Genomic DNA, 22,530 nt, shown 5'->3' on the forward strand with positions numbered 1-22,530 from the left:
CTTTTTGCTCCCCCTACCTATGTCCTCTCACTGGGCATGCTGGGAAAAGCCTCACAAATTTAACTAAGGAAACTCTGGGTGTCCTGTCATCTAATCTTCAGCCTGAGGTTGTAGCTGCCTTTTGCAATGTCTTCTCTCCAAATCAGCATACCTGATTAGAAGACCTGTTCCCTCATGCTCAGCCTTCAGGTGCCTAGTTTTGGAATTCAGCATCTCTACATGAAATATGCCAGATCTGTCAAGAGGCCAGATGGTTCACAAATGCCTGGAGGGCAAAGTAAGCTGACTGAGGTATGTGGTGTAAGATGCAGACAAACAATATCACCAGGAGGCTGGAAACTCAAAGGTGATGTCAGTCATGTCGCCTCTTGATTCAGAAGGGTAATGATGTCAGTCTCTAACTGCTGTCCTGAACTCCAGTTCAGTGAAAGCTATCACTAACCACAGTGCCTGTCTTCATGGGAACACGGGAAGCTATTTTTTCATCTGCTGTTTGTGATGTGATGATCTTCAAGAAATACACATGCATAGCTTTAATTGAGACCTACAAACGCCAAAGAGTTCAAATGTTTTAATTAAGAAATAGTACCGTTATATATTCATTACCTGTCTGGCATTATCTCTTCTAAATCTCACACTATTATATCAGCCCAGTCATTACAAAGTTATCCTTATTATACAAATGGAAAAATCAAGGAATGGAGAGCACTCTTAAATACCTTCTTCAAGACTGAAAAGCTAATGTATTCACTAGGAAAGCATCTGAAGGGAACAGAATACCCAACAGACAGTGAATTCCACAAGTGGGGATTGTGCTGTTCTTACGTGACAGTATGATGAGAGATAGGCAGCTACGGCCATTCGTTTCATGGTTCAAAAATGTCCAGCCAGCATCTCTGTGGATTTCAGTAGCCTTTCCTTCATGGTTACAGAATGACTGTTTCAACTCGGGGCATGAAGTCTGCATTCAAAATGGCTGAAAGATATCAAGGGACAATGCCAGCATCTCTGTGCATTCTATTAGGAAAACACTATCTTCCAGGAACTCTCTGAAGACCCCGTGGTAACAACTCAATGGTCAGAAATAAATCACATGAACATCCTCTATCTGCAAGAGAAACTGGAAAATAAAGTATTTTGCCTTTCTAGCCTCCATAGTGGAAGCTGACGAGAGAGAGATTATGCTAGTTTGGACTGGGGCTGCAGTGGCAGTAAAATTAGTGAGAAGTAGATGGCCTTAAGAGATATTTTGTGGTAAAAAAATCATAAGGCAAATCTTGTAGACTGATTGCATGTGGAAAATGAGCAAGAAGAGGGAATCAGCAATGAATCGTAGATCTCTAACTTGGTACATTTACTGAGATCAGGAGTCATGAAGAAGGAATGAATTTTGTAGATGAAAACTCATGAGAAGAAGCTGGTGGCTGGCAAGATGGCCGAATAGGAAGAGCTCCGGGCGGTAGCTCCCAGCGAGATCAACACAGAAGGCAGGTGATTTCTACACTTCTAACTGAGGTACCCAGTTAATCTAATTGGGACCGGTTAGACAGTGGGTGCAACCCACAGAGTGCGAGCCAAAGCAGGGTGGGGAGTCGCCTCACCTGGGAAGCACAAGGGGTCAGGGAACTTCCACCCCTAGTCAAGGGAAGCCCTGAGGGACCGTGCCATGAGAAATGGTGCTATCTGGCCCAGATGCTATGCTTTTCCCATGGTCTTTGCAACCCACAGACCAGGTGATTCCCTCAGGTGAATACACCACCAGGGCCCTGGGTTTCAAGCACAAAACTGGGCAGCCATTTGAGCAGACACCAAACTAGCTGCATGAGGTTTTTCCATACCCCTGTGGAACCTGGAATGCCAGCGAGACAGAACCATTCAATCCCCTGGAAAGGGGGCTGAAGCCAGGGAGCCAAGTGGTCTACCTCAGCGGATCCCACCCCCACAGAGCCCAGCAAGCTAAGGTCCACTGGCTTGAAATTCTCACTGCCAGCATAGCAGTCTGAAGTCGACCTTTGATGCTCGAGTTGGTGAGGGGAGGGGAGTCCGCCATTACTGAGGCTTGAGTAGGCGGTTTTCCCCTCACAGTGTAAACAAATCCACCTGGAAGTTCAAACTGGAAAGAGCCCTCTACAGCTTGGCAAAGCTGCTGTAGCCAGACTCCTCTCCAGATTCTTCCTGTCTGGGCAGGGCATCTCTGAAAGAAAGGCAGCAGCCCCAGTAAGGGGCTTATGGATCAAACTCCCATCTCCCTGGGACAAAGCACCTGGGGGAGGAGGTGTGGCTTCAGCAGACTTAAATGTTCTTGCCTGCCAGCTCTGAAGAGAGCAGCAGATGTCCCAGCACAGTTCTCTAACTCTGCTAAGGGACAGACTGCCTCCTCAAGTGGGTCCCTGACCCCATGCCTCCTGACTGAGAGACACTTCCCAGCAGGGATCAACCGACACCTCATACAGGAGAGCACTGGCTGACATCTGGTGGGTGCCCCTCTGGGACAAAGCTTCCAAAGGAAGGAACAGGCAGCAATCTTTGCTGTTCTGCAGCTTCTGCTGGTGATACCCAGGCAAAGAGAGTATCGAGTGGACCTTCAGCAAACTCCAGCAGACCTGCAGCAGAGAGGACTGACTGTTAGACGGAAAACTAACAAACAGAAAGGAATAGCATCAACATCAACAAAAAGGACGTCCACACAAAAACCCCATCCGAAGGTCACCAGCATCAAAGATCAAAGATAGATAAATCCAAAAAATGAGGAAAAAACAGCTCAAAAAGGCCAAAAATTCCAAAAACCAGAACGCCTCTTCTCCTCCAAAGGATCATGACTCCCCACCAGCAAGGGAGCAAAACTGGACGGAGAACGAGTTTGACGCGTTGATAGAAGTAGGCTTCAGAAGGTGAATAATAACAAATTCCACCGAGCTAAAGGAGCATGTTCTAACACAATGGAAGGAAGCTAAGAACCTTGAAAAAAGGTTAGACGAATTGCTAACTAGAATAACCAGTTTAGAAAAAAACACAAATGACCTGATGGAGCTGAAAAACACAGCACAAGAACTTCGTGAAGCATACACAAGTATCAATAGCCGAACAGATCAAGCAGAAGAAAGGACATCAGAGATTGAAGATCAACTTAATGAAATAAAGTGTGAAGACAAGATTAGAGAAAAAAGAATGAAAATGAATGAACAAAGCCTCCAAGAAATATGGGACTATGTGAAAAGACCGAATCTACATTTGATTGGTGTACTGAAAGTGATGGGGAGAATGAAACCCAGTGGGAAAACACTCTTCAGGATAACATCCAGGAGAACTTCCCCAATTCCCCAACCTAGCAAGATAGGCCAACATTCAAATTCAGGAAATACAGAGAACACCACGAAGATACTCTTCAAGAAGAGCAACTCCAAGACACATAATTGTCAGATTTACCAAGCTTAGAATTAAGGAAAAAATGTTAAGGACAGTCACAGAGGAAGGTTGGGTTACTCACAAAGGGAAGCCCATCAGATTAACAGTGGATCTCTCTGCCAAAACCCTACAAGCCGGGAGAGAGTGGGAGCCAACATACAACATTCTTAGAGAAAAGAATTTTCAACCCAGAATTTCATATCCAGCCAAACTAAGCTTCATAAGCGAAGGAAAAATAAAATCCTTTACAGACAGGCAAATGCTAAGAGATTTTGTCACCACCAGACCTGTCTTACAAGAGCTTCTGAAGGAAGCACTAAATATGGAAAGGAAAAACCAGTACCAGCCGCTGCAAAAACATACCAAATTGTAAAGACCATCGACACTATGAAGAAACTGCATGAAGTAACGGGCAAAATTACCAGCTAGCATCATAATAACAGAATCAAATTCACACATAACAATATCAACCTTAAATGTAAATGGGTTAAATGCCCCAATTGAAAGACACAGACTGGCAAATTGGATAGTCAAGACCCATCAGTGTGCTGTATTTGGGAGACACATTTCATGTGCACAGACACACATAGGCTCAAAACAAAGGGATGGAGGAATATTTACCAAGCAAATGGAAAGCAAAAAAAAAAAAAAGCATGCGTTGCAATCCTAGTCTATGATTAAACAGACTTTAAACCAGCAAAGATCAAAAAAGACAAAGAAGGGCATTACATAATGGTAAAGGGATCAGTGCAACAAGAAGAGCTAACTATCCTAAATGTAAATGCACCCAATAAAGGTGCACCCAGATTGATAAAGCAAGTTCATAAGACCAACAAAGAGACTTAGACTCCCACACAATAATAGTGGGAGACTTTAACACTCCACTCTCAATATTAGACAGATCAACAACACAGAAAATTAACAAGGATATTCAGGACTTGAACTCAGCTCTGGACCAAGTGGACCTAATAGACTTCTACAGAACTCTCCACCCCAAATCAATAGCATATTCATTCTTCTCAGCATCACATCACACTTATTCTAAAATTTACCATACAATTGGAAGTAAAACACTCCTCAGCAAATGCAAAAAAAAGAAAGAAAGAAAAGGAAATCATAACAAACAGTCTCTCAGACCACAGTGCAATCAAATTAGAACTCGTGATTAAGAAACTCACTCAAAACCGCACAACTACATGGAAACTGAACAACCTGCTCCTGAATGACTACTGGGTAAATAATGAAATTAAGGCAGAAATAAATAAGCTCTTTGAGAGAGTGTATGTGTCGAGGAATTTATCCATTTCTTCTAGATTTTCTAGTTTATTTGCGTAGAGGTGTTTGTAGTATTCTCTGATGGCAGTTTGTATTTCTGTGGGATTGGTGGTGATATCCCCTTTATCATTTTTTATTGCGTCTATTTGATTCTTCTCTCTTTTTTTCTTTATTAGTCTTGCTAGCGGACTATCAATTTTGTTGATCCTTTCAAAAAACCAGCTCCCAGATTCATTAATTTTTTGAAGGGTTTTTTGTGTCTCTATTTCCTTCAGTTCTGCTCTTATTTTAGTTATTTCTTGCCTTCTGCTAGCTTTTGAATGTGTTTGCTCTTGCTTTTCTAGTTCTTTTAATTGCGATGTTAGGGTGTCAATTTTGGATCTTTCCTGCTTTCTCTTGTGGGCATTTAGTGCTATAAATTGTGGAAGTCAGTGTGGCGATTCCTCAGGGATCTAGAACTAGAAATACCATTTGACCCAGCCATCCCATTACTGGATATATACCCAAAGGACTATAAATCTTGCTGCTATAAAGACACATGCACACGTATGTTTATTGCGGCACTATTCACAATAGCAAAGACTTGGAACCAACCCAAATGTCCAACAATGATAGACTGGATTAAGAAAATGTGGCACATATACACCATGGAATACTATGCAGCCATAAAAAATGATGAGTTCATATCCTTTGTAGGGACATGGATGAAATTGGAAATCATCATTCCCAGTAAACTATCACAAGGACAAAAAACCAAACACCGCATGTTCTTACTCATAGATGTGAATTGAACAATGAGAACACATGGACACAGGAAGGGGAACATCACACTCTGGGGACTGTTGTGGGGTGAGGGGAGCAGGGAGGGATAGCATTAGGAGATATACCTAATGCTAAATGACAAGTTAATGAGTGCACCACACCAGCATGGCACATGTATACATATGTAACTAACCTGCACATTGTGCACATGTACCCTAAAACTTAAAGTATAATAATAATAAAAAATAAATAAATAAATAAATAAGTTCTTTGAAACCAATGAGAACAAAGATACAATGTACCAGAATCTCTAGGACACAGCTGAAGCAGTGTTTAGCGGGAAATTTATAGCACTAAATGGCCACAGGAGAAAGCGGGAAAGATCTAAAGTCAACACTCTAACATCAAAATTAAAACAACTAGAGAAGCAAGAGCAAACAAATTCGAAAGCTAGCAGAGACAAGAAATAACTAAGATGAGAACAGAACAAGGAGATAGAGACACAAAAAGCCCTTTAAAAAATTAATGAATCCAGGAGCTGGTTTTTTGAAAAGATTAAAATAGACCACTAGCTATCCTAATAAAGAATAAAAGAGAGAAAAATCAAATAGACACAATAAAAAATGATATAGGGGATATCACCACTGATCCCACAGAAATACAAACTGCCATCAGAGAATAATTTAAACACATCTATGCAAATAAACTAGAAAATCTAGAAGATAAATTCCTGGACGCATACACCATCCCAAGACTAAACCAGGAAAAAGTCAAATCCCTGAATAAAACAATGACAAGTTCTGAAATTGAGGCAATAATTAACAGCCTACCAAACAAAAAAGCCCAGGACCAGACAGATTCACAGCTGAATTCTACCAGAGGTACAAAGAGAAGCTGGTACCATTCCTTCTGAAACTATTCCAAACAATAGAAAAAGAGGTTACTCCTCCTAACTCATTTTATGAGGTCAGCAGCATCCTGACACCAAACTTGGCAGAGACACAACAACAACAAAAAAATTTCAGGCCAATATACCTGACGAACATCAGTGCAAAAATCCTCAATAAAATACTGGCAAACCGAATGCAGCAGCACATCAAGAAGCTTATCCACCACAATCAAGTCGCCTTCATCCCTGGGACACAAGCCTGGTTCAGCATACGTAAAACAATAAATGTAACCCATCACATAAACAGAACCAAAGACAAAAACCACATGATTATCTCAATAGATGCAGAAAAGGCCTTTGACAAAATTCAACAACCCTTTATGCTAAAAACTCTCAATAAACTAGGCATCAATGGAGCATATCTCAAAATAATAAGAGCTATTTATGACAAAGCCACAGCCAATATCATACTGAATGGGCAAAAACTGGAAGCATTCCCTTTGAAAACTGGCACAAAACAAGGATGCCCTCTCTCACCACTCCTATTCAACATAGTATTGGAAGTTCTGTCCAGGGCAATCAGGCAAGAGAAAGAAATAAAGGGTATTAAAATGGGAAGAGAGGAAGTCAAATTGTTTCTGCTTGCAGATGACATGATTGTATATTTAGAAAACCTCATCGTCTCAGCCCAAAATCTCCTCAAGCTGATAAGCAACTTCAGCAAAGTCTCAGAATACAAAATCAATGTGCAAAAATCACAAACATTTCTATACACCAATAAAAGACAGAGAGCCAAATCATGAGTGAACTCCCATTCACAATTACTACAAAGGGAATAAAATGCCTAGCAATACAAATTACAAGGGATATGAAGGACCTCTTCAGGGAGAACTACAAACCACTGCTTAAGGAAATAAGAGAGGATAAAAAAAAATGGAGAAACATTCCATGCTCATGGACGGGAAGAATCAATATCGTGAAAATGGCCATATTGCCCAAAGTAATTTATAGATTCAATGCTATCCCCATCAAGCTACCATTGACTTTCTTTACAGAGTAGAAAAAAACTACTTTACATTTCATATAAAACCAAAAAAGACCCCATATAGTGAAGACAATCCTAAGCAATAAGAATAAAGCTGAAGGCACCACACAACCTGATGTTAAACTATACTACAAGGCTCCAGTAACCAAAACAGCATGGTACTGGTACCAAAACAGATATATAGACCAATGGAACAGAACAGAGCACTCAGAAGTAATGCCACACATCTACACCCATCTGATCTTTGACAAACCTGACAAAAACACGCAATGGGGAAAGGATTCCCTATTTAATAAATGGTGCTGGGAAAACTGTCTAGCCATATGCAGAAAACTGAAACTGGACCCTTTCCTTACACTTTATACAAAAATTAACCCAAGATGGATTAAAGACTTAAAAGTAAGATCTAAAACCATAAAAACCCAGAAGAAAACCTAGGCAATATCATTCAGGACACAGGCATGAGCAAAGACTTCATAACTAAAACACCAAAAGCAATGGCAACAAAAGCCAAAATTGACAAATGGGATCTAATTAAACTAAAGAGCTTCTGCACAGCAAAAGAAATTATCATCAGAGTGAACAGGCAACCTACAGAATAGGAGAAAATTTTTGCAATCTATCCATCTGACAGAGGGCTAATATCCAGAATCTACAAGGAAATTAAACAAATTTACGAGAAAAAAAAAACAACCCCATCAAAATATGGGTGAAAGATATGAACAGACACTTCTCAAAAGAAGACATTTATGTGGTCAGAAAAACATGAAAAAAAGCTCATTATCACTGGTCATTACAGAAATGCAAATCAAAACCACAATGAGATACTATCTCATGCCAGTTAAAATGGTGATTACTAAAAAGTCAGGAAACAACAGATTCTGGAGAAGATGTGGAGATATAGGAACGATTTTACACTGTTGGTGGGAGTGTAAATTAATTCAATCATTGTGTAAGACAGCGTGGCAATTCCTCAAGGATCTAGAACCAGAAATACCATTTGACCCAGCCATCCCATTACTGGGTGTATACCCAAAGGATTATAAATTATTCTACTATAAAGATACATGGACATGTATGTTTATTGTAGCACTGTTCACAATAGCAAAGACTTGAAACCAACCCAAATGCCCATCAGTGATAGACTGGATAAAGAAAATGTTGCACATATACACCATGGAATACTATGAAGCCATAAAAAAGGATGAATTCATGTCCTTTGCAGGGACATGGATGAAGTTGGAAACCATCATTCTCAGCAAACTAACACAGGAACAGAAAACCAAACACTGCATGTTCTCACTCATAAGTGGGTGTTGAACAATGAGAACACATGGACACAGGGTTGGGAACATCACACACTGGGGCCTGTCAGCCGGTGGTGGGCTAGGGGACCGATAGCATTAGGAGAAATACCTAATGTAGATGGTGGGTTAATCGGTACAGCAAACCACCGTGGCACATGTATCCCTATGTAACAAACCTGCACGTTTTGCAAATGTGTCCCAGAACTTGAAGTATAATAATAATAATAATAATAATAATAATAATAATAAAGTCATGAGTGCACTTTTGGTTTTGTTTGTTTGTTTGTGTGTTTGAGACAGAGTCTCTCTCTGTCACCCAGGTTGGAGTGCAGTGGCACGATCTCAGCTCACGGCAACCTCTGCCTCCCAGGTTCAAGCGATTCTTCTGCCTCACCCTCCCAAGTAGCTGGGACTACAGGTGTGCACCACCAAGCCCAGCTAATTTTTGTATTTTTAGTAGAGATGGGGTTTTACCATATTGGCCAAGCTGATCTTGAGCTCCTGACCTCGTGATCCTCCTGCCTCGGCCTCCCAAAGGGCTGGGATTACAGGCATGAACCACTGCGCCCAGCCATGAGTGCACGTATGTACCTATTCAGAATAAAAAATAAAGTGTCTTTCAGACATCTAAATACAGATGTTTCCAGTTAAATACAAAGATTGGAAGTAAGAGAAGTTGTTTAGGCTAACAATATAGAGGATTAACATTTATGGTTATCAGTCATTTGCATCAATCAATCCTTTAGTAATGTCTCTGCTGTGTGGAATTTCCTATACCAGTTGTTCTCAAGCAGGTGCAATTTTTTCCACGAGGAGATACTTGACAATAGCTAAAGACATTTTTGGTATCACAACTCAGGGAAGGGGTTGCTAGTGGCATCTAGCAGATAGAGGCCAGGTATGCTGCTAAACATTTTAAAGTACACAGGACAATCCCTTACAATGAAGGTTTATCCAGTCCAAATTGTCAATAGTTCTGAGGTTGAGAAACCTTGCTCTATGGTAAACTCAATTTTGACCTTAATATTTCCCTGACCCACAGGGTTCCTGAATGTTCCATTTTTGTATCCCATAACTTCCCACAATTCTGATGTTGCCACTGTCTTTAACTTGCCATGACATCATTTTACAATGGCTTTTCATATCATAACCTGCCCTCAGCACCAAGACTTCTCTGCTGGAGCTGCACGGACACAGATACTATTGTTGACTTGATGAAAGTTATGTTTAAAGTTATCTAGCACCAGGAGCATGACTTCTTTTATAATTCACAATTTAAGAGTCTCCCAAACACCAAGATAAAGAAAAACTTGTCCTTATAAATAAATTCAATCACTACCCATAAGACACTGAATTTAAGAGGTATCTTGAATGTGCTGAAGGTAACCTTTAGGATGTGTATAAATAATTGCTGTGTTAGACACAATGTTTTATCCCAAATGGTAACCTAGGCTAAAAGCATAGAGAAAATTGCTTAAAATGGAAATCTGAAGATATTTGAGACACATCCTAAGTTTTTGAGGTTGATGTCAATAACAGCCACATATCCTATAAACCATTACTTGGTTTTCCTCTGATAGTTACTTTCTTACACTTTTCTGATCATCCACTTGAAAAACATTAACTTGCTTTACCTATAAAAGCCATACAGTTACTTCTGATGAGGCTTTATTAACCATATTTATTTTAGAGATTCACTGTCATGATAAACCAATTGAGTAGGAGCTCTTTTTATTTTAGCAAGAATTTAGTACAGGCAATGTACTATTCTTAAGGACATTTTAAAAAGCTCAACAACATGTCTGAATTCATAGGCTCTGATCCAATGACGTGGAGACCAGCAGACCATTAAAATTAATTGAAAGTGCTGAACCATTTCAAGATTGATTTATTTTATATTACAATAAAATTAAATAAAACGGGAGGTGCTAGGTTAGCCTCTACCCTAAAGAAGTAGTCTAAAATTACAATTGAAACATCTCAAATGGAATTATTGTAAAACTCATTAAGATATATATTAGGTTTCCAAATCATACTTATGCTTTTTGTAATTTAAATAATGAGCTACCCTCATTTAGAAATAACTTGGCTCTCAATGATGAGCAAGTAGTCAGGATTCTGATCAATTTGAGCACCTAGTGAGAACCTAGAATATCTTACCAGTGCAAAGCCACCTATTTATGTGAGCTTTTTCTTTCTTTGGGGTACAAAAAATTTCTGTAAAGGAACATTTTCCCGCTAAACCAAGACTATGTTATTTTGTTGAATTCTGCATTCTTCTTTATTGTTCCTGGCATACAGGACATAACATTTGGAGGCATTTCCCCTGAAGTGTCTAAAGTGACTTCAATAGCAGCCATTCCTGCGTCTTCTGAACTGGTGGTAAAGGCAGGGAAAAGCAGGAAATCCTTTCTATAAATAAAAACATCTGCAACAAAGAGGTAAAAATGACAAGCTTAAATCCTTGCGCTTGCCAAGCTTCCCTCAAAGTATCCGTCAGGTCTCATCTTGTACCTCTCTCCCCTTCCCACACTGAACCACAGCACACACAAGCCTTCTTCAGTTTCCCAACACATAGTGTTGTGCCTCATCTGTTCACCTGAAGTTCTCATCCCCTGAATGTGCTTCCCCCTCTCTCTCTTCAGGCAGCCAGCTTCCCATACACCCATCCCATGCCTTTCTCAGGAACCTGCCCCGCCACCTGGCATGGGGCTGATTCCCAATGTTATACCCTCCCTTGACATTCTGGGTTTCCTATAAATACAGTGTGTTGTAATTAATTAATTATTAACTATATAAATATGTTTTAGTATCCTTCTTCTACTAGAATTTAAACCTCAAGCAGACAAGGATTGCCTGTTTTCATATTATCATCTCATCCCTAGAAACTAGCACAATGCCGGGAACATAGTACTCAATATATGTTGAATGAATACATCAAAATAAACTTTCTATTAACCTGGACCACATTCTTATTTTACTCATTTGTTTCTTTTCTGAGTATATATAATTGAGCATAATTTGCATTAAACGTGCTCCCATTTGACAGGCAAAAGAATCCTCCTCCCCGCCCCGCTATATCCCAAGGGACATAATTAGCTAATGTGTATATAGATTCTAAGTTGACAGGGAGTTAACAAATCTACAGCTTTCATGGGTAAGGACAGTGTTTAATTCACAGAAATTAAAGATGAGGAATGTCAGTTAGTTAATCTCAGGCTGGAGAGAAAGAAGAATTGCCAGTTGCTGAGATCCTAGTCATTCTTTTGTGGCATATTTAAATGTTCTGACCATTTATTTATAATGAGGCACAGTGGTGAGCTAAAATGAACTTTCCTGTATAATGCTTTGCCAGCATTTCTGTGAAAGATTGGCACCATCTATCCCAGAGTCTTAGCTATTGCCTGTCACATGGTTACTCTACATGGGGCAGCATGCTCAAATTCCTGCAGGGGCCTGTTTAATGCTTGAATGAAGCTGATTGTAGAAGGGGCTCTGTGGAAAACTGGAGCAGACTCCAATTAGCTGCAATCAATTCCTGCCATGTACAACATGGGGATCCAATGTGGTTGTAAAATATCCCCATTTTTAAATGAGTCATTTTTAAAATCACTGTGTAGACTGTATACATTACACACACACATATATATTATACATATATATAAGGTATATCTGGAATGGATACATTCAAGGACCACCAGGTTGCCAGTTCTGCCTCATAATCCCTATCTTTGTTCTCCAAGGAACAGGTAGTTGGCTATGGCAAGAAATGCAGCCTGGAGCAGACCCGTGTACTGTGTAGGGCAGAGAAACTAGTCACAGCCAGGTATCCTCTTGGCTCAAAGTTCAAAGAATACTGCTTTACTTCCCCAACGCCAACACCAGATCAATCCTCCTCTCTCTGAAACCTGGTTGGTGACAAACATAGTCTTGCTTTACCATATGGATAGAAAGCACCAGTTCCAACTTGTATTTGACCACAGAAAGGTGCCCTGCTAGAAAAAATTTTAACATCATTCAATTTATGTTCCCTCTAATACAGCCTGTTTCTCTACCAGTGAAAGAAAATTGCCGTGCTGCTTTTCATTTCTTTAATTCATTCATTTGTTGAGAAATTTTAAAAATATAACAAAAAATAGACTAAAACATGTACCTCCCATCAAAAGATAAAACTATTACAATGTTATCATATTTGCTTCAAGTTTTTTCTTTAAATAAATGAAATAAAACATTACAAATTAAGATAAAATTTCTTTGTCCCAATTCCTAGTCTCTTCATCTCTCCTTTCTTCAAGACCATTTATTTGAACTATATCTATCCAGTCCCTTTTACATTTTTACATGCATATAAATACATTAAACAGCAGCTGTATTATACTATTTTAGGTATTTTATTTGCATAAATGTCATATTACATGTAGCTTCTGCAACGTGTTTTATCGGTTATCACTGTGTATCTATCCATAGATACAGGGACACATACACACACACACACACACACACACACACACACACGAGAGAGAGAGAGAGAGGGAGAGAGAAAGAGAGAGAAAGAGACAGCAAATGAGACAGGCACAGAGAGACAGAGAAGAGTTCATGTTTTCACTTCTGTATAGTATTTCATTATATGAATATACTTTCTTTTTCTTTTCCCAAATGATGGCATGTATGCCAGAACATGACACAACATTGCCCCCAAAATTATCACTCAGATAAAGAAGTACCCATACATTAGACTTCACAAAGTCTTTCACAGTACAGTGCAATCTTGCATTTACTGTATTTCAAACCACACCACATTGCTGGGGAAGATACATTACCAGAAATAACTTGAAGCAATGTTATCTTTGGAAGAAAAAGGAGGAGGAGGAGGAGGAGGAGGAAGGGAAGGAAGAAGAGGAGGAGGACGAGGGGGGAGGAGGAGTAGGAGAAGAAGGAGGAGGGGGAGGAGAAAAAGAAGAAGGAGAAGAAAAACAAGAGGAGAGAAAAGAAGGAAGGAAGGAATTTAACATAGACTAGGTAATCACTTATAAGTAATTGCAAGTGTTGTGTGCCATTATGTATAAACTCTTTAAAGATCACCTTAAAACAATACAGTAATTGGTCACATTGTGGAAAGCAAATATATAGCAAGACAAATGAATAAGCCAGCCATCTTAATATTAAGACATGGATCCTTGTAGTTGGGGCAAAATTTCTAGACAAATTTGTTATAGACTGATTTGTAAACTACTGAGTATCACATGCCCTGGGATACGGTTTATATGACTCAGAAAGTGGTTCTTTTTAGATGAGAAACATGATGTCAAAGGCACATGGGAGAAATGTAAGTCAAATCATCATCTAACAGATGCAATTGGAGGAAAAAACACTTCTAAGTTATTATTTTGTAAAACATGTAATTTTAAATAGGTATCGCTAACATTTTAAATAAACAGTTGACTTTTCACATCCCTAACAAAGTTCATATATTCAATTTGGCCCCAAACCATTTTTTGATCTTCTCATTTTAAAAAGGAAGGGGAGAGTATTAGCTCAGGCCACTGTAACAAATACCACACACTGGAAGACTTCAACAACAAAAATTTATTTCTCACAATCCCTCTGAAGGTTGGGAAAATCAAAGTGTAGGCATGGCAGGTTTTATTCTGAGGTCTCTTCTCAGCTGGTAGGTGGCCACCATCTCGCTGTGGCCCCTACTTTCTGTGCAGGGGTTGGGTTGGGGAGGGGCAAAATTTCTAGACAATTTTGCCTAGAAAAGAAAGCTCTACCAGGGTCCCCTGCTATGGTCTTATTTAACCTGAAGTATTTCCATAAAGGCCCTCTCTCCAAACACTCCCAGTATCAGCAACACTGGGAAGACAGGGCTTCCTCATACCAATTTTGGGAGAACACAAATATTCAACTCATAGAAGGTGTCACTGCATATTTTTAGTTATCTTATATTTAGGCATATGATAAATTACTTTAAACTTTTCTTTATTATAAATAATGTAGCAACAAACATCCTTGTACTAGTTTCCACATGCACATGACCACTTTTGTTTGAAAAACAAAAGTTTTTCTGGTGTATATGCCTAGAAGGAGAATTTCACATTTCTTTCTTACTCTGCTAACGTCTTTAGAAATCTGTGCTGCTTCTCAAAGGATTTTTTTTGTTTTTCAAGGGTCAAGGAGCCACTGCAAAATAGGCTGAAATCCCAGGTCAGCTCCCCTCAGAAGTCTCTCTAATAGCAGAGCCCTTTGAAGCACACCATTCTGTGCCAGCTGAGATGATCCTCCCTGGCTGACTCCCTCACCCACTATTTGTGTATTAGGGACTGGGCAGAGTCGCAGTCTCAAAGTGGCATTCACAGGAATGGGTCACGGGTTGGCCCCAAGAGATTCTGCCACTTGCTTTCAGTCCATCTCTGCAGAGCAGCCATCCCCCCTCATTAGTATGGAGTGCAGATCCCAGAACAAGAATCCATGAGTGGCCTCTGGGCACTCCAGCCAGAGCGCTAGGATTTGGCCATTTCCCGGGTACAGACAGGCCTCAAGAGGATGGCCCTAGAAGAACGTAAACTCTCCCCTAATTAAGCTAAAGAGTGAAACTAACTGGAGATTTGAGAAAGAATAGAAACCATTAGTAACTCAGAGAAGCCACGGATCCAGAAGCAAAGCAAAGAGGGAAAACGTGGTTTTGTTCTCTATGTGGTAATTCTGCAAGTTTGTCCCTTGCTAACGTGGAAGCTCAAAAGCTGATGTGTTTGATAAGCTGATGTGTTTGATGTCCCAGTGACTTCATTCAACGCAATGGGAAGTGCATAAACCCACGAAACTAGATCCCCTCAGAAAAAGCTCCAATCCAAGTTTCCTGGAATAACTCAGAACCAACCAACCATTCCGGGTTACAGTCATAGGATTTGAGCAGCAGTTCTCCTTCTGGATGGCTGTGGGACAAGGTGGCTGTGAGCCTCAGTTTCCTCCTCTACAAAGCAGAAATAATACCTATCTCACGGGTTTACTGTGAGACGAAGTGTCATATAGTGCACATCAGACCCCTACCATGACCTCTGTTACATAGGAAGAGTTTGACGCAAGTTAGCTAATTATATTTTCCTCTCTTCACTTTAAAAGTAACCAGAACCAATCCTAATGCTAATATCAATACTAATATTAATACAAATACTAATGAGATTAGTCACTGAACATTTATTCTATGCCATTGGGCTGTGTTATCTCATTCAACCTTCACAGTCAGGTTGTATTATTTCAATATGTTCACATTACAAATGAGGAAACCAAGACTCAGAAGGCTAAGTGATTTGCCCAACATCAGACAGTGAGTGACAGGCAGAAATAGAACTCAAACTAAATTAGGCCAATCTCACAGCTCCTTTCTTCACCATGATGGATCCCCTTTGCAAAGTTTCTCCTTGCAATTTGCAGGTAAATTGGGGTGAAAGAAATCTCTAAGAGAATCTGATATATATACACACACATCCCTGTTCTCCAAGAATGGGACAAAATTTAAAGTCCTTAATGATATCACCTTTTAAAATTTCTAAATAATATGGAGCTGAGGGTTTCTCTCACCTGAAGTCCTTGGTGGTTGATTCACCTCATCTCTTCATTTCACCTCTACAGATGCAACAGGGAAAGCCCACTACAAACTTTCTTGTTCTTGGACTTGACTGCACAGCCTCCAAATTTGAACAGCAGTTACCATGAGACAGTTTTTGGGTTCTTTTTCTTTTTTGCTTTCTCTCTGTCTTTTAAACCCAGTGCTTCTCTCCTCAGGCAAAAATTAAGCTTTTGTTCAGACTCAGAGGATTCAGTTTACTCTCAATGATTGAAGGACAAGCATGTGAATGTTTTTCAAAAAAACACACATCAACAACTGCGAGAAACCAATAACCATTTCTACTGGGGTTTGGAATAAATTTGGGGCTTGCATTTAAAGATGGATATATCTGACATTCTAAAAACTGACTTGAGGCCAAACAATGAAGGCCAAACTCCGAAAAAAAGCAGACACTGCAGCAACTGGAAACCTGATCCATTTTCTTTTCTTTCTGGGTCTACTTCTTTCATTCATCTACTTCTAAGCACCCACACTGTGCAAGGGGCTGGGAGTCAAAGCACTAAAGCATAGGCCTTACGAGTAAGTTGCTCACAAGATGGTGCAGCTACTGCTATGCCGCAGGGAAGCCCGGAGCACCATCATAGCTATAAAAGCCACTCATTAACTGAGCTCTGCTCTGTGCCAGCCATGATGCTTTTACATGTGTTCTTTTCTTCAATCTTTACAACATGACAAAGTCCTTATTATTACAAACATAGAAATGGAAACAGGTGATGGGACTCATCCAAGGTCACATGTGCTAAGTAGCAGAGATGGGATTTAAGTCTAGATCAACCTGATTTCAGAACCCAAGCTCTTAATTACTCTGTAATACTGTCAAGAGAGCATAATGAAGGGACACAAAACCTGTAGTGAAGGGCAATTAGGGAGGTCTTTCCAGAGGAGGTGTCATCGGGGTCTGGAATGTATACACAATGGCCCAGGGGAAAAAGACGGCAAGTCGCTTCCTATATCTGTACATGGAGAGGCTGGAGAGCAAGCTGGGCCAGGCCATGAAAAGCCCAGTATGACAGGCTAAGATGGGGCTTGGTCTGGAAAGTCATGGGAAGCCACTGAGGAATTTCAAGCAGGAAAATTAGATGTCTAGATTTTATTTTTATAATGATCACTCAGGCTTCTCCGTGGGAAATGTTCTAAAGGATGGAAAAACTAGATCATGGGAGACATGTCAGGCTAATAACAATACCAATGATAAAAATAGCAAGTAGTATTCAGCGTTGCAATGACTCCAGAAGGCGTGATCAGAGCCTGAGAGGCTACATATAGTGTAATGAGTACATAGCAGTAAAGGCAGGGGCAGGAAAATTGACTTCTGTTTTATGAAAAATAAGATTTTCTCTTTTGGAAATCTTTACCCATTTATTTGCAGTGCAATTTTTATATAGTAATAGCTCATCAAAAGCCAACTGAGGTATCTTGTTCATTAGTCACTCTTTATACATTAACTTAACCATTTAATACTGAACAATGTGAAGGATGAAAAAGAATACTCACCAGTTGGTGCAGCCAGTGCTATGATAATGAGAGAATTAGATTAGATTTATATGACAAACAATGATGGAATAATATATAAGCTGTTTGCCTTAAAAATAATCTAGATAGGTATTGGTGGGGGAAGGAAATGGCTGTGTCTATAAAAGGGTTGCACCAGCAATCCTTCTGATGAAACTGTTCTATTAGCTTCATTATGATGGTGGGTATATAAACCCACACATGATAAAATCATATAAAACTAAATTCACACATATATACGTACACATAAATATGCAAATACACACATCAATACATATAAAACTTATGAAATTTGTATAAGGTTGGTGGATTATACCAACATCAATTTCCTGATTGTGATATTATACTAAATTTATGCAAGAGGTCACCAGTCGGGGAACCTGGGTTAAGCATACATAGGATCTCTGTGTATCATTTCTTATAATTGCATATAAATCTACAGTTATCTCAAAATAAAAAGGTTTTAAAAAACAAAATAATCTTACTTATTGCACATGCAGAATTTTTCAAGCAATTTCTTGAAGTTTTTAAAGCCTCTGAAATTCTGAATTTCTATACATTGTCATTACACAAATCCAGAGAAAGACAGCCAGAAAGTTGGTGCTTTGCCCTCAAGGGTAATATAATATTAAGAGCTTTTACTGTAGAGCAAAACAGTGCAAATCCTGACTCCACTACTTCCAAAACTCTACCACTCACCTTCAGCAAGTTGTTTAACTTTGCTATGCCTCTGATTCCTAGTGAGTAAAATGAAATTTATAATTTTACATACCTCATGGGATTTCATAAGAATTAAATGAGTTAATATGGTAAAACACTTAGAAGAGTGACTAGAACAAAATAAGCACCCCAGAAGTGTTAACTTTATTATCTATAAGGCTGTCACATATCATTTCCTTCCAATCTCTCCAACTTCTTCTTGCCCTGTCATCCCATTACCATCATCTGCTTTAACCATAATTACCCCCATTTCAGAACCTTTGCATATTATGTCCCATCTCCCAGCCACCACCTATCACCTACTCACCCTCATTCAACACGCTAACCCTTCAGCTCCTCCATCCTAATCTCAATGCAAGCATCACTTTCTCAGGGAAGACTTCTTGGACCTCATGGTAAGGTCAAATGTTCTGTTTTTAAGCTCATAGATAGCTCAACACCTCATAGCATTTACCTTAGTTGTAGTTTCAGTATACATCTGGAGAGCTATGTGATTGTCATATGCTGCTCCACTAGATTTTAACCTCTTTGAGATGAAAACTGGATTTGATTTTGCTCTTCATAGTATCCTCAGTACTTATCACAGTCCCAGGCTCACTACAGATACTCAGTAACTATTTGTTGAATGACTAAATGCTTAAATGAATAAATAAATCTATAATGACAGAAGCTGGCAGACAGGCCCAACTTTATAAAGGGGCTGTTCACCCAACAGAGAGCAGGTTTCTTTTCCTATGATCAGCTCACAAGAGAGAGAGAGCACATATATGCAAAGGGATTTTATATTCCACTGAGAATTTTCATACCTCCCATCTCAAGTTTTTATCACAGTGAAAGGGATTCTAATTCACTTACTCTTTGTAAGGCATACTGGTATACTTGACAAATAAAAGAGCCATAGACAATCAAAATGCCATTCTGCTTTGGGTCATTTCACTTCATTCTAAACTACACACACACACACACACACACACACACACAAAGTCAGTAAGTCACTCTCACTCACACACAAGAGAGACCAAAAGGGAAAATTAAATTTCCCCAGGTCTTTTCAAAAATCAGATGCATACTTCATCAATGTTTATTCAACTTCCCACCGTGCTGATTCTCAAGGAAGCAAATGATGTTTAATGAGAAAAAAGAGTAACTTAGAAGAATAAAAAATAAAGCTTACTATCAGGCTCTCCTCCATCCCCCAACTATATCCCTAATCTTTCTAGACATTCTACCAAACATCTCCCTCCATTTTCCCTGCTAGGGCATATTGGCAGTAAGGTCCCACAGTTGGATTAATTGGATCAATGCTGAAGTTTTCATTTGCTACTTGAGTTTAACAAATTAATTTGGCATATAATGAAATATTGTGAAACAGTTTCAGAATGGATATTGCAAATACTGCCTTGTTCAATTACTGTCAAAATGCACATACAAGAAAAATATGAAAATCTGAACATATAATTGCAGACTTAATTACCGCTCTGTGCTAACCAAAGGCAATCATACTGAATTTGTCAAAGCATTTAAACTAGTTCTAAAGTCTTTCTCTAATTCCAAAGAAATGAGAACACATGAGCAAACACTAAACAGACAACTAACTCAGTCTTTCTCATTTTTCTTGGGTTGTTAAGATGGCATAAGAACAATAAGACCAGGATTTTTCATGGGCCACAATTATGAATCTGTTATTACAACTTCATGGTTTATAAAGTACTTTAATGTACATTATCCCATTTGAATTATCTTGAGAATCGTGATTATGTGTGAAATTTAACAATACTGTCACTTGTCCTCAGAGAATGACAATTCATTTATTTAAGGAATATTGACTGAGTGCCTACTATGTCTCACACTGTTCTAAGCACTAGGAAACAGCTGTGAACAAGACAATGTTCCTGTTCTAATGAGGCTGACATTGTAGTGACAGATACAAACAGTAAACACACACAAACTACAAAAAAAAGCAAAATAATGTTAAGATACAAAATATGTGTCTGCTTTAGATTGGGTGTTCACTAAACGACTCTCTGATGAGGTATTTGAGCATAAGCCCTGAAGTCTATGTTAGTATGTCTGAGAAATGTCTAATCCCTACCTACTTAGTGCTGTCTTGATTAAACTATTAGCACATGTTTTATGTAATAATCAAAATGCCTGAGATGACCATTTATTTCAATCTTCTTCCTGCTCATATTGTGACCAGAGCAAGTGCTTTATACAATGATCTGCTTAACTGAAAGCAGATCATTTGCACTAGAATATTACTTTATGTCTCAGATATCATCACATCTATTTTTCCTCTGATTTTCAGAAGAGGGTACTGTTATCCCTGTTTTTCAGGTGAGAAAGCTGGGGCTTGCCGCAGACCATACAGCAAGTGAGTAACTCAAAATTCAAGACTACTGACTCCTAGTCCAATGCCCTCTCAAGAATACATTTACAGTAGATAGAGAACGCCATTCAATTTACTCAACAAGTATTAACATAAAATTGTTTCATTCATCGCCAGTTGATAGTGATTGCTCATCGTGAGAAAAATACAATGTTTGACCTTATGATGCTCCCAGTCACATTGGAATCACATTTAAATAATTCATTACAAACTCATGAGAAAAGTATAACACCTTGGAAAATCAGAGGAGGAGTTCCACAGGGGCAGCGTTTAACCTGGGCCTTTGAAGAATGAGTGGGAGTTTACCAAATAAAAAATAAATCAAGAGGAGTTAGTCCAAAGGAAATTGGTCAAGTAGAGAGAGACAGGAAGGACGATGATGAGTAAGGAGAGCAGCAACCAGACTCTTGTGGCTGAGATGGAGAAGAAAGAATAAGGAGGGAGAGACAGGCCAAGAGTCTGGTAACGAATGCAGGAACCGGTTGGCAATGGTACCAAACAGTAGGCTAAGAAACCAGGACTTTTTCTTGTCTGACATAGAGGTCACTGAAGCATTGAGAGGTGGTGAACAACAACACAATCACTAACTTAGAAAAAGCCTTCTGGAGGTAAAAAGTGAGTGGAAGCTAGTCGTGGGTGGGGGCAGGAGAGCAGCTTTAATAGTCACAATTGTCCAAGGAGAAGCACAGACATCCCAAACTAGAACAATGCCATGTAAGTAGGCAGCTAATACTCCATCTTGAGTGGAGAAAAAATGGGAGGAGGAGAGAGCAAATATGTAGAAAGTCTTACCTTTTTCAAAGTCCTCTCTAGGTCCTGGTATAGTTCAAAAGTTCTTTCATTTTGGTTTTGTTTTTTAATTGGAAGTAAATTCTTTGAAAGAAAAGTGAAGCCTTGGGCTTTAATTCTGCTGTTGTTTGAAAGTCCATATATATATATATATATATATTCATATATATATATATATATTCATATATATATATTCAACCCTTGAGAGGGCTCTTTGATCTATCTCACTATGTGGATGCTAGTCATTTGTTGCATGCCTCCATGGCATTAATACATGCAGCCCGTGTGCATTGTCTAATCTTGTGTATATTGAGGAAGTGGGGGAAGGACACCTCTTGATTCTCCTCTTGAGTTGTTATGCTGTGTCTCTGGCCTTGACTGTTCTGACACAGACTAAAAAATCTTGTCCATTTCATTACTTTCTCTCCCCTAAAAGAGACTGTTCTGACAAGTGAGAGGTAATTGTTGTTTACTTCTGGCTAGTGTCAAAAGCTGTGTTTTGCTGGACACATGTGGCTGAGGCACTTCTTCCAAAGGGTGAAAGTTAAGAACTCTAACCTTGATAATTGAAGAAAAGGGTGGAAAACGGTTTGGCAAGTGGCCATCGTCTCATCCTTCACTGAGAGTATGATTCACCCCACAGGACTCCTCGCTCAGCTTAGGCCAGGAGAACAGGAAAGACGAGGAATCCGGAAGGCCCATTGCTCATTAAAATGTGCAGCCCCTGCAGACTGTGCATCGGCAAGGCCATTTCCCCAGGCTCTGCAAGGCCTCTGTGCTGGGTTTTAATGTACAGATTCCTTGCTCTCA

The sequence above is a fragment of the Pongo abelii genome, chromosome 4 (assembly GCF_028885655.2).
Source record: "Pongo abelii isolate AG06213 chromosome 4, NHGRI_mPonAbe1-v2.0_pri, whole genome shotgun sequence".
Classification (NCBI taxonomy): Eukaryota; Metazoa; Chordata; class Mammalia; order Primates; family Hominidae; genus Pongo; species Pongo abelii.